Raw genomic sequence first — 14,713 nt, forward strand, 5'->3', positions numbered from 1 at the left:
GTATGTACACAGTGACTGCACCAGCAGCAGAATAGTGAGTGCAGCTCTGGTGTATAATACAGGATGTAACTCAGGATCAGTACAGGATAAGTAATGTCATGTATGTACACAGTGACTGCACCAGCAGCAGAATAGTGAGTACAGCTCTGGGGTATAATACAGGATAGGTCCTGGAGTTGGGGCCCCCCTGTGTTCCTTATTCCATACCTTCTTCAGCTGCTGCTCCTTGTAGAGCTTCACAGTGCGGGCAGGTTCGGAGATCAGGTTCCTATAGTTTTCGCAGATGTTTATTCGGGATTGTGCCACTTGTATTGTCCCCTCTAGGAAGGATTTCCATACGGTGTAGATGTTCCTGAAGAGACAGAGAAAGAGTGAGATCACAGCAAACCCTCAAGAAACACAAGGAGATGAATACAAGGTATTGCTCTCTGTTATCAGCTTCTTCAGGCCAGAGTGGGCGACTGTGGGGCAGGTGAATGCCCTCTCCTGCCCTCTGTTATCGGCTCCTTTAGTCTGGGGATTAGATACTCTATGACTAATTCTGTCACATTTCCATCCATCCGCACGCAGCTTATTCGTTACAATGTTTCAGCGCAGGATTTCGTCTTCAAGGTGAATGGAGTTGCAGCACAAAACTTTTTAACCTGCAATGTGCTGATATTACAACGGACCATAGGGTAATGATCATAAATCAGCGTCTCATGAAGTGTCCACAAATGCTGCAGAGTCGTTCCATTGTGTCGGTGGGAAAGTTTTAACAAGGAATAAAATGTATTAGAAATGACGGATCTAATACCAGGACAAGGTGAGGACAGGATCACACGTACAGGGTGTATGATCATAGCTATAGAGCTGGCACGACTCTAGTCACAGCCAAAGCTGCACTAAAATGATCTTGGCCAATACCACCAAGAAAACACTCAACAGGGAACCTGTCAGCAGGTGTGACCATGAGACTGCAGCCAGTGTTAGGTATTGACCCTGGAGAGATGTGTTATCAGAACTTTGTGTATGTTGTTAGTAGCAGCAGGACTGTGAAATATGTGTTTATATTACAGGATTTTACTGGGGGCATGTCCTCACGCTGCTGTGCTCTGTGTTAGGTACTGGCCCAGCACAGATGTTTAATCAGACCATTGTGTGTGTTGCTAGTAGCAGCAGGACTGTGAAATAGGTGAGGAGGTAGGTACCTGTACTCGCTCCTCTCGTCTGGCTTCACTACAGGCCAGTCCTTCTTCAGGTATTGGCTGGCTAACTTCTGGATAGTCTGCGGGAAGAAAGACACCAAAGATTAGACGACAGAGGGCAAAAACATCACAAGCAACAAGAGGACTCACACCTTATACACAGCTCAGCAGACAGTATCACACAGGATAGGATTAGATACACAGCTCAGCAGACCGTATCACACAGGATAGGATTAGATACACAGCTCAGCAGACAGTATCACACAGGAAAGGATTAGATACACAGCTCAGCAGACCGTATCACACAGGATAGGATTAGATACACAGCTCAGCAGACCGTATCACACAGGATAGGATTAGATACACAGCTCAGCAGACGGTATCACACAGGAGAGGATTAGATACACAGCTCAGCAGACAGTATCACACAGGATGGGATTAGATACACAGCTCAGCAGACAGTATCACACAGGATAGGATTAGATACACAGCTCAGCAGACAGTATCACACAGGATAGGATTACATACACAGCTCAGCAGACCGTATCACACAGGAGAGGATTAGATACACAGCTCAGCAGACAGTATCACACAGGATAGGATTAGATACACAGCTCAGCAGGCAGTATCACACAGGATAGGATTAGATACACAGCTCAGCACACAGTATCACACATGATAGGATTAGATATACAGCTCAGCAGCCAGTATCATACAGGAGAGGATTAGATACACAGCTCAGCAGCCAGTATCACACAGGATAAGATTAGATACACAGCTCAGCAGCCAGTATCACACAGGATAGGATTAGATACACAGCTCAGCAGCCAGTATCACACAGGATAGGATTAGATACACAGCTCAGCACACAGTATCACACAGGATAGGATTAGATACACAGCTCATCAGACAGTATCACACAGGATAGGATTAGATACACAGCTCATCAGACAGTATCACACAGGATAGGATTAGATACACAGCTCATCAGACAGTATCACACAGGATAGGATTAGATACACAGCTCAGCAGACAGTATCACACAGGATAGGATTAGATACACAGCTCAGCAGACAGTATCACACAGGATAGGATTAGATACACAGCTCAGCAGACAGTATCACACAGGATAGGATTAGATACACAGCTCAGCAGACCGTATCACACAGGATAGGATTAGATACACAGCTCAGCAGACCGTATCACACAGGAGAGGATTAGATACACAGCTCAGCAGACAGTATCACACAGGATAGGATTAGATACACAGCTCAGCACACAGTATCACACAGGATAGGATTAGATACACAGCTCAGCAGGCAGTATCACACAGGAGAGGATTAGATACACAGCTCAGCAGCCAGTATCACACAGGATAAGATTAGATACACAGCTCAGCAGGCAGTATCACACAGGATAGGATTAGATACACAGCTCAGCAGGCAGTATCACACAGGATAGGATTAGATACACAGCTCAGCAGGCAGTATCACACAGGATAGGATTAGATACACAGCTCAGCAGACAGTATCACACAGGATAGGATTAGATACACAGCTCAGCAGACAGTATCACACAGGAGAGAATTAGATACACAGCTCAGCAGACAGTATCACACAGGAGAGGATTAGATACATAACTATGCAGTCAGTATTAAAATATATCATACCAAATTATAATTTTATAACATATATTAATATATTTTAAATTTGAAAAAAATAATAATTATAAGTATCTGAATTTTCATCTCTCAGTGTGTGGTTGGGGAGGGGGGGAGGCAGATGTTTGGCCAATATTCAGTATATGACACTGATTTATGTTATAATAAATATTTGCCCCTCTAATAAAACAAACACAGCAGGTCCTTTCATCGGGTGCAGCTGTACGCGGGGCCGGCGCTGCCCAGGAATGCCCCGTACATTGTGCCACCCCAGGAGTCAGATGCCTTCCGGGCTATAAAAACCTTACGAGACAAGTAATGGCCCGAGGAGACGTTTATGGGAATGAACTTTAATTGAGGGATGTCAGGAGCTCCGGGGATCCCGACAACAACAACAACTACTGACTGGTGTTCCCAGGCCCCGAGGAGCATAATTACTTAGACAACAGATGGGCAGCCGCCCCCCACCCACCATAAACTATCACAAGCCCCCAATACATGACTGAAGGCTACAAACAATCCCAGGAGATCCCGTGACCAGATTATGTTTTTCCAATTTAAAAGTCTTCTCCAGATTTACTAAAATCTGATTAATAGGGCAGTAGAAAATCTATCCGCTCCACTTCTAGATTCCCTGAACACAACTAAGGGCTTCCAATATATGATGGAAGTGAGGAAGGCGATCTTGCTTTCCAAATTTAAAGGTATTTTACAGATTTGTGAAAAAAAATCTAATTAATAGGGCGACGAGAGTGCAAACATTCCAATTCCGCATCCCACAACATGCCAGGAACTTCCAATTTATCACCGGAAAATAGAAGCCGTCTCGTGAGAAGTTTGTATTTTTCAAGATATTTATTATATATATTATAAAAAATCTGATTAATAGGGCAAAGAAAGTTATTTCCACTAACGATATATGTATATAATCCAATAATCTGATTAATAGTTAATATTACTGGACGCTATAGATGTGTTGTGTACAACAAACATGATAGACAGTGAGTCCCAAAGAACGAGACTGTCAAACAACCACAACTCAGACAACGAGCTGGGACCTCCTTTCCTTGAATTGACAACACAACAAGGTTGTCAAGGATTTTTGGGGGTTTCTGAAGGCCGGGGTAAGGGCATCTTTTTAGGCTCTATACTTCTAGAGTTTGACACCTCTGGTCCAGCCTATAGGGCTGGAAACCCTTGTGGACCCGTCAGTGGCCTCCTGGGACCACAGAAAGTGACAATAGAGGAAGCAATATCTCCTGCGGTCTGAGGAAACCCACTGATTGGCCAATGCTTGACCACAGGGGTAGAGAAGATTGTACGTAATGGCGTAAGAAAGTGGAAGCTGCAGATGGGCGAGTAAGCGGTTAATATTTTTGTACTTTTCCAGAATTCCTTAATAATCCGCTTTAATCAGATTTTTCTAATCAAGAAGAAAACTTAGGGCACCCTAGAAATGACCAGAGAGGCTTCTGTCAGTAGGGGGTGAGGGGGCCCCTAATAGTCAGAGGAAGTTGGTGTCCACTCACTTTGGATCAAGCATGTATAGACCCCCTACCCTATTCTGAGGATATCAATGATGAATATCAATCTATGGGGTCCTAGGATCAGAAGCCTCAAACCTGATCCAAACCTCCAACCCATCACATTACAGATCACTGCTGTATAGATGTTAGAAAAATCTGATTAATAAAACCCATGTAAGAGAAAGAAGAATTTTTGAAGCATTTTGATGCAAGTGACTAATCGGCATCCTCCAACTTATCCTCTGTAGCTGGATAGAATTCCCCTTTAATTATGATCACTGATGCTCCACTAATATCTCCCCCCCCCCCAAACTGCTGACACAAGCGATATTACGCTGACAGTGCAGGAGGAGATGACTGTGCCCGAGTCCCATTCCGAGGTCAGGTCATTCCTAGGAAATAAGTCGGAGGAGGAAGCTCTGATGACGGGTCAGTGACAGATCCACGGCTAACACAACAAGATACATAGCAACAATGGGGTCACAGAGAGCAACTAGAGCTTCTTAAAGGGGCCACAACCGCGTCCAATTGTAGCAGAATGTATCATTGCACCATATTTGCCGCATACAACTTTACTGTATTTTCCTAGGTGGCGCCACCTTAAATATTTCACAGCAATAGATAAACGCAGACTTACAAGAGAGGGGGGGGGGGTCATAGCTCAGGAATAGTCTATGAGGACACAAAATAAAATAGAAAAAAAAAAAGAAAATTCTAAAATGCTGAATCAAAAAACGCAGAAACGTATTTTTCCTTAATAAACCACATTTAAATACTAAAAAAAAAAAAAAAAAAATTGGAATATACAGCGGAAAAACAAAAAATAAAGTGTTTGAAAAATAAAAAATACTGAATTAAAAAAATTAAATAAAATCATTATTTAGATGTTATTAAAACAATTTTTTTTTCAGTTTAAATAAAATTGAAAAAAAAGGTACAAATAATTATCTAGCAATTAGTAATTTCCACCCCTCCTCCCCCTTGCTCATTTGTTTTACACATTGCTCGATAATGAACGTCTTGACAGCGGACACATTCCAGACATAATTAATAGATCATTCCTATGCAGACGTATGCAAATCACATGTTTTTATGTCCCCTCTGTGTTATGTCCCCTCCCCCCCCCCCAACAATCCATATTCATGAGGACAGAAAAAAAAAAAAAGAGCCCATAAACATTTGGGAGAATTCCTGGAGGGGTGTAACGGGAGCGGGCAACGGAAAAAATCTGCACCGTTAATAGAGATGTCGGTCTAACACAAGGCAAATCTCAGGGTCACATTGTACAGCACTGAAAGGGTTAAGAAAAAGATTTGGGAGGATAACCCTGACACAGATACCCAGATAAAGTCACACAGTCAGGGGATCATTTGTTCCGGCCAGGTGGCAGCTCTGCCCGTCTACAGCGCCATCCAAATCCCACCCTCTACCGTCTTAAATACGATTATGTTAATTCCTGCTATTTCCTGCCAGTTTCCCAGGAACTGCTGAATGATGGAAGATGAGAGGAGAGGAGCGGTATTATATGCTGATAGTACCGACATATAGTACGTACAAGTATAAATGGAGAGGAGCTGCAATCTATTCCTGTATCAATGTACATCAAAGAGGAAAAAGTATAACAATACTGCCCCCTATGTACAGGAATATAACTACTATAATACTGCCCCCTATGTACAAGAATATAACTACTACAATACTGCCCCCTATGTACAGGAATATAACTACTATAATACTGCCCCCTATGTACAAGAATATAACTACTACAATACTGCCCCCTATGTACAGGAATATAACTACTACAATACTGCCCCCTATGTACAGGAATATAACTACTATAATACTGCCCCCTATGTACAGGAATATAACTACTATAATACTGCCCCCTATGTACAAGAATATAACTACTATAATACTGCCCCCTATGTACAGGAATATAACTACTATAATACTGCCCCCTATGTACAAGAATATATCTACTATAATACTGCCCCCTATGTACAGGAATATAACTACTATAATACTGCCCCCTATGTACAGGAATATAACTACTATAATACTGCCCCCTATGTACAAGAATATAACTACTATAATACTGCCCCCTATGTACAAGAACATAACTACTATAATACTGCCCCCTATGTACAAGAATATAACTACTATAATACTGCCCCCTATGTACAAGAATATAACTACTATAATACTGCCCCCTATGTACAAGAATATAACTACTATAATACTGCCCCCTATGTACAGGAATATAACTACTATAATACTGCCCCCTATGTACAGGAATATAACTACTATAATACTGCCCCCTATGTACAGGAATATAACTACTATAATACTGCCCCCTATGTACAAGAATATAACTACTATAATACTGCCACCTATGTACAGGAATATAACTACTATAATACTGCCCCCTATGTACAGGAATATAACTACTATAATACTGCCCCCTATGTACAGGAATATAACTACTATAATACTGCCCCCTATGTACAGGAATATAACTACTATAATACTGCCCCCTATGTACAGGAATATAACTACTATAATACTGCCCCGTTTGTACAGGAATATAACTACTATAATACTGCCCCGTTTGTACAAGAATATAACTACTATAATACTGCCCCCTATGTACAGGAATATAACTACTATAATACTGCCCCTATGTACAGGAATATAACTACTATAATACTGCCCCCTATGTACAAGAATATAACTACTATAATACTGCCACCTTTGTACAGGAATATAACTACTATAATACTGCCCCCTATGTACAGGAATATAACTACTATAATACTGCCCCCTATGTACAAGAATATAACTACTATAATACTGCCACCTATGTACAGGAATATAACTACTATAATACTGCCCCCTATGTACAGGAATATAACTACTATAATACTGCCCCCTATGTACAAGAATATAACTACTATAATACTGCCACCTATGTACAGGAATATAACTACTATAATACTGCCCCCTATGTACAGGAATATAACTACTATAATACTGCCCCCTATGTACAGGAATATAACTACTATAATATTGCCCCCTATGTACAGGAATATAACTACTATAATACTGCCCCCTTTGTACAAGAATATAACTACTATAATACTGCCCCCTATGTACAGGAATATAACTACTATAATACTGCCCCCTATGTACAAGAATATAACTACTATAATACTGCCCCTATGTACAGGAATATAACTACTATAATACTGCCCCCTATGTACAGGAATATAACTACTATAATACTGCCCCCTATGTACAAGAATATAACTACTATAATACTGCCACCTATGTACAGGAATATAACTACTATAATACTGCCCCCTATGTACAGGAATATAACTACTATAATACTGCCCCCTATGTACAGGAATATAACTACTATAATACTGCCCCCTATGTACAAGAATATAACTACTATAATACTGCCACCTATGTACAGGAATATAACTACTATAATACTGCCCCCTATGTACAAGAATATAACTACTATAATACTGCCCCCTATGTACAGGAATATAACTACTATAATACTGCCCCCTATGTACAAGAATATAACTACTATAATACTGCCCCCTATGTACAGGAATATAACTACTATAATACTGCCCCCTATGTACAAGAATATAACTACTATAATACTGCCCCCTATGTACAGGAATATAACTACTATAATACTGCCTCCTATGTACAGGAATATAACTACTATAATACTGCCCCCTATGTACAAGAATATAACTACTATAACACTGCCCCCTATGTACAGGAATATAACTACTATAATACTGCCCCCTATGTACAAGAATATAACTACTATAATACTGCCCCCCTATGTACAAGAATATAACTACTATAATACTGCCCCCCATGTACAAGAATATAACTATTATAATACTGCCCCCTCTAGTACTATCCCCCGGTCTGCTTGTACATCAGGCAGTAGTGCGCGGGCGCTGGTCGTCCTCCTCTGTGATCCGTTCTCCTTATTGAGTTTGGACATTACGGTTGATTTGCCTCCAGTAATAAGTTTATCCTCTCATCTGGCGATTCATACTCCCAATAAACACACAATTAGCTGAAACGGCTTCTACAACCAATTTATAATGCAGTGGGCGCACGCGAGGCGGCACAACTCAAGACAGAAATCCTGTACGGGAGGATGTTCTTTCCTACAGACGTTACATCCAGGACATATAGAAATGTATAACAATGTATAAAACCATCAATCCGGTCTATCATTCGTCATGTAGCTGTATGGTGTACGGTGTATGGGATATTGGGATTTCTGTCCCCCACTACTTTCTTTAAAATTCACAGTTGAAGGTGAGATTATCGTATATAAATAATTTTTTGGCCAATATAAAAATAAAAACAAAAAAACTATAAAAAAAAAACAATAAATTTGAATGTTGTTAGTAGCAGCAGGACTGTGATATATGGATTTAAATTCCAGGATTGTAGCTTTACCAAGTGCACCGAGGGTGTAACCTCACACTGCTGTGCTCTGTACTCTCTGCAGCCAGTGTTAAGTATTGTCCCTGGAGCGAGGTGTAATCACATGTAAGGATGTAAGGACATCAGATGTGTTGTGCAGATCAGTGCAGAGTGCTAGGAGCACAGCAGTGTGAGGAAACACCCTCAATTTATCAAGTCCAGCTTCAATCATGGAATATAAATCAATATATCACAGTCCTGCTGCTACTAACAATACACACAATGGTATGATAGCACATCTCTCCGGGGACAATACCCAACACTGTCTGCAGAGGACACAGAGCACAGCAGTGTGAGGGCACCACCCCATGGCACTTGTAGAAGCTAGAAAGATATATTTTCAGGGGTTTATAAAAGCAGGGTGGGCGATACATTACAGCTTTCCTAACACCCTGAATGGCAGTGATACATGAAAAAAATAATTCTATCAATATATAGACTTGCCTTTCATGGGGAGTATGCAATATGTGGGTTATAGCATTACTAAACTTTCCTAGGCCCCTGAATGGCACAGACATGCATTAATGTACATCCTTATTAAATAGTAATGTTTATGTAGGAAGAGACCCAGGAAAGCTGTGTGAGATGTGTAAATATCTATTATGATGGTCACCCAGTTTTCCATGGCTCCTGAATGGCAATGTTTACTCAAGACCAAACAGCTGCAAAACAAGCCAAAAGCGGACACAGCTCTATAACATGAGCAATAGTGAGTAACCCAGCTTTCCCTACCTCCTGATTGGCAGTTTTCAAGGGATTTGTATCCTATAACAATGTCACAGGACAGATTAGTCAATCATAGAGCCCTCAGAGATGGGTCATTACTTCAGGAACAACAAAGCAAATCATCACCCCAGGGGCACAACTATAGCAGCGGTTTTGGGGTCCTCAGTGTCAGAGGGGCCCTGACGTCTGGGGTATTGGGGGTGAATATGCTGTCTTTGTGATGTGTATATACTGTATGTATGTGTGTATATATGGTGTGTATATACTGTATGTATGTGTGTATATATGGTGTGTATATACTGTATGTATGTGTGTATATATGGTGTGTATATACTGTATGTATGTGTGTATATATGGTGTGTATATACTGTATGTATGTGTGTATATATGGTGTGTATATACTGTATGTATGTGTGTATATATGGTGTGTATATACTGTATGTATGTGTGTATATATGGTGTGTATATACTGTATGTATGTGTGTATATATGGTGTGTATATACTGTATGTATGCGTGTATATATGGTGTGTATATACTGTATGGATGTGTGTATATACTGTATGGATGTGTGTATATATGGTGTGTATATACTGTATGGATGTGTGTATATATGGTGTGTATATACTGTATGGATGTGTGTATATACTTTATGGATGTGTGTATATATGGTGTGTATATACTGTATGTATGTGTGTATATATGGTGTGTATATACTGTATGTATGTGTGTATATATGGTGTGTATATACTGTATGAATGTGTGTATATATGGTGTGTATATACTGTATGAATGTGTGTATATATAGTGTGTATATACTGTAAGTATTTGTGTATACATGGTGTGTATATACTGTATATACTGTTTGTATATACTGAATATTTTTTAAGGAGTAAGTGGAGCCCACTTAAGAAGTCCGTTATGGGGCCTTGCCTGTCCTAGCTATCCCATGTCATCACCCAGCTTTCCCTGCCTCCTGAAATATTAAAAGTCCCTCTTCTGTATTGATGGATTTATCAGAATAAGCGCCCCCATCACAGCCCGAGAAATGGATGAGATCAATGCTGGTCTTCACCCAACTTTCCCAGGGACAGATATGTCAGGAATGAGTTGCAGCCTGCTGAGGTCAGCACTCCACAGACCAACTATTAATAGCAGGAACGGCTTGGGATTGCACAACGTCTCCTGGCATCTGGGGAGAGTTCTCATGCTGTTCGGTTATCAACGTCACTGCCATGAGCCTAAAATGCGTCACACGGGGGAGGGGCCACGCCAGCGCCAAATCTTGGGAACATAAGATTCCAGGGAGAAGAAATTCAATGCTACTTGTTACATCCAGATTCCAGTAAGAAACTTTGTTCTTGGCAATTCCAGACTAATTATATCCAGGCAGAACATCGCAGCACGAAGAAACGACCAACACTCACACCCAGCTGTGCACACAGTTATATCTGGAGAAGGGGGAGGAGTCATGTGCCGCATGTTATAGGGAGATTGTGTATACAGAGCATGTATGTGAGAGAAGTGCAGATAATATAACTATAATACTACCCCCTATGTACAAGAAAATAACTACTATAATACTGCTCCCTATGTACAAGAAAATAACTACTATACTACTGCCCCCTATGTACAAGAATATAACTGCTATAACACTGCCCCCTATGTACAAGAATATAACTACTATAATACTGCCCCCTATGTACAAGAATATAACTACTATAATACTGCCCCCTATGTACAAGAATATAACTACTATAATACTGCCCCCTATGTACAAGAATATAGCTACTATAATACTGTCCCCTATGTACAAGAATATAACTACTATAATACTGCCCCCTAGGTACAAGAATATAACTACTATAATACTGCCCCCTATGTACAGGAATATAACTACTATAATACTGCCTCCTATGTACAAGAATATAACTACTATAGTACTGCCCCCTATGTACAAGAATATAACTACTATAATACTGCCCCCTATGTACAGGAATATAACTCCTATAATACTGCCCCCTATGTACAATAATATAACTACTATAATACTGCCCCCTATGTACAGGAATATAACTACTATAATACTGCCCCCTATGTACAAGAATACAACTCCTATAATACTGCCCCCTATGTACAAGACTATAACTACTATAATACTCCCCCTATGTACAAGAATATAACTACTATAATACTCCCCCTATGTACAAGAATATAACTACTATAATACTGCCCCCTATGTACAAGAATATAACTACTATAATACTGCCCCCTATGTACAAGAATATAACTACTATAATACTGCCCCCTAGGTACAAGAATATAACTACTATAATACTGCCCCCTATGTACAAGAATATAACTACTATAATACTGCCCCTATGTACAAGAATATAACTACTATAATACTGCCCCCTATGTACAAGAATATAACTACTATAATACTGTCCCTATGTACAAGGATATAACTACTATAATACTTCACCCCCCCCCCCCCGTGTTCTCCTGTAAAGTAGTAATATGCAGGGTCAGTCAGTATACAGGGGTGGGGGTGGCAGCTGGCACACTCCTGCCCCTTGTGCTGTATACAGGTAGAATAGAGCTGGTGCTGTCCTCATGCCAGGATGTATGAATGGCGCCTTCTCTGCCCAGGCCTGAAGAGGAGCCACTGACCTAAACTCTTCATCCTATGGAAACATTCCTGTGGCGGGGCTCCTGCGCTGTGCACTGACTGCTCTCTGTCCCCGGCACACTCCTGTATTTTCCTTGGGAGGAGGCTGGATGTAGCCGCCCGCTCAGTACAAGGCCCTGAGTGTGGCAGGAGACAAGCCGAGCACTGTGAGCCGGGGCGCTCCATGCCCGCCAGCCATGACTGACGCTGCCCTCGTCAGCTCTGAAGTTCTGTCATCTAAAGATCTGCTGGAAAATGGAGCCATTGTGTCGCTGTGACTCGTCCATACACATGACGTAAAGCTAGTGTGAAGAGTCACAGAAGCAAGGCAGCCACAGGGGGCGCTGTATACCCATAGAAGGCCACCATATACATTGTATCGCACTTGTATCCAACATGCTGGGAGTTGTAGTTTTGGAAACACAGGATGGTGACTACTAGCTACAGACAAGCAGAAGAGAGAAGTAATGAATGGCTGCAGAATCAGACTACATTTAGTCTCTCTTCGTAGTCTGTTACCGTGGAGACACTTGGATTAGACAAATAGTTTTTAACTAAAACCGCCTGCAAAGTTCTAAGCCGTCAGCTAGTAATCGATGGACCGCGATCCATGCCAGAATATCATCAGGTTTATGATGCAGCATGTGATCGGACATTATGAAACCGGAGATAAACATTAGTAAAAGCAAAAAAAAATAAAAATAGTGAAATAAAAGACTAAAAATGTTCAGGTGAAGCAACCCGATTTGTGTCACTGCTGCAAAATTTCTTAAAGAGACGGTGCAAAATAATTCTCCATATAAAAGTTTTAAAATAATTAACACATTCATTGCTGTGGTTTGATAACGGGCGGCGCAGATCTTTATCTGTCACTGTACTGCACACCTCTACACAAACATAGGCCGGGCCGCAGTGTACATGACATCATCCATTACCAGCTCAGTGACACGTGAACCTGACAGATTCCCAGCCGCCTCCAGTTACACATTCACCTATACAAATAACAGATAACAAGAATCCTGATACAATGTAACAACTCGGGCATATCCTGCAACATTCCGATCCCCACAAGCCCCTCCCACCTGGTGACAATGAACGGCCTATGGGGGCAAGGTGCTAATGGGGCATATCCCTTTCACTGAGCACATACATCACACGACGATCACTTACTTCCCCTACGGGCGCCGGGACCCCATGTTTTTGGATTTGTCTCATTTAAAGGGAAAGGTTAAAATTTTTTTAATGGATACCTGCCTCAACTAAGCTTAAATTATGATGGATGAAAAGTGACCCTCATTGTGTGGAAGATACAGCAGTTTCATTAGAACATGGAGATCCCCTAAAAGACAAGTGTCACCGCTGTAAAATGTTGTTCCATATCACACCAGGGGGTGCATTAGGTGTACCGGCCCTTTAAGAGGAGTCTCTCTGGTCGAGACGTGAGGAAGCAGAGCCAAGAATGACCAAGCAGATCCGCAGTGTCACTTCCAATAATATGTGCAGGGTTCTGGCGCGGCCGAGCTGTTGCCTTTGGCTGAGATGAAACATTCCAGCGCCGGAAGAAACAGCGTGCGATGCGGAGACAGAGAAGAGCGGGTGGATAGACACTTTGTGGCTTTGGTGGCCTCTACTGACCCCAAACCAAATGTGAGGAGGTCACTCAGCTGATCCTGAGGTCTAAGACTAGTTTAAGATATCCATAAATGGGGAATATTAGTGTCAGTCTTGGAAGACAGCGGCCCCTACTAACTAACCAGGAAGACACCCAGCGGCGGCCCCCAAGCTCGGCCCACGAAGACACCCAGCGGCGGCCCCCAAGCTCGGCCCACGAAGACACCCAGCGGCGGCCCCCAAGCTCGGCCCACGAAGACACCCAGCGGCGGCCCCCAAGCTCGGCCCACGAAGACACCCAGCGGCGGCCCCCAAGCTCGGCCCACGAAGACACCCAGCGGCGGCCCCCAAGCTCGGCCCACGAAGACACCCAGCGGCGGCCCCCAAGCTCGGCCCACGAAGACACCCAGCGGCGGCCCCCAAGCTCGGCCCACGAAGACACCCAGCGGCGGCCCCCAAGCTCGGCCCACGAAGACACCCAGCGGCGGCCCCCAAGCTCGGCCCACGAAGACACCCAGCGGCGGCCCCCAAGCTCGGCCCACGAAGACACCCAGCGGCGGCCCCCAAGCTTGGCCCACGAAAACACACAGCGGCAGCCCCTAAGCCCGCTCCAGGAAGACACACAACAGGCGGCCCCTAAGCCCGCTCCAGGAAGACACACAGCGACTTCCCCTTAACCCCCTTCCAGGAAGACACACAGTGGCGGCTCCTAAGCTCGCTCCATGAAGACACACACTCCAGGAATATACAGAGGCGGCGGATCGTAAGCTAACCCCAAGAAGAGAGCGGTTGCCCCTAAGCCC

The 14,713-nt window shown here is 42.6% G+C and overlaps 1 long non-coding RNA gene across 1 annotated transcript; it reads right to left on the bottom strand.

Annotated features, from left to right (window-relative positions):
* Positions 1-213: 213 nt before the first annotated feature.
* On the bottom strand, positions 214-12,462 carry LOC140112588 (uncharacterized). Its single transcript, XR_011852699.1, has 3 exons — positions 12,302-12,462; positions 1,191-1,267; positions 214-352 (listed from the first exon to the last, which is right to left on the bottom strand). It is a non-coding gene; the product is annotated as an uncharacterized lncRNA (long non-coding RNA).
* Positions 12,463-14,713: the final 2,251 nt, after the last annotated feature.

Source organism: Engystomops pustulosus, unplaced genomic scaffold, assembly GCF_040894005.1.
Source record: "Engystomops pustulosus unplaced genomic scaffold, aEngPut4.maternal MAT_SCAFFOLD_923, whole genome shotgun sequence".
Taxonomy (NCBI): domain Eukaryota; kingdom Metazoa; phylum Chordata; class Amphibia; order Anura; family Leptodactylidae; genus Engystomops; species Engystomops pustulosus.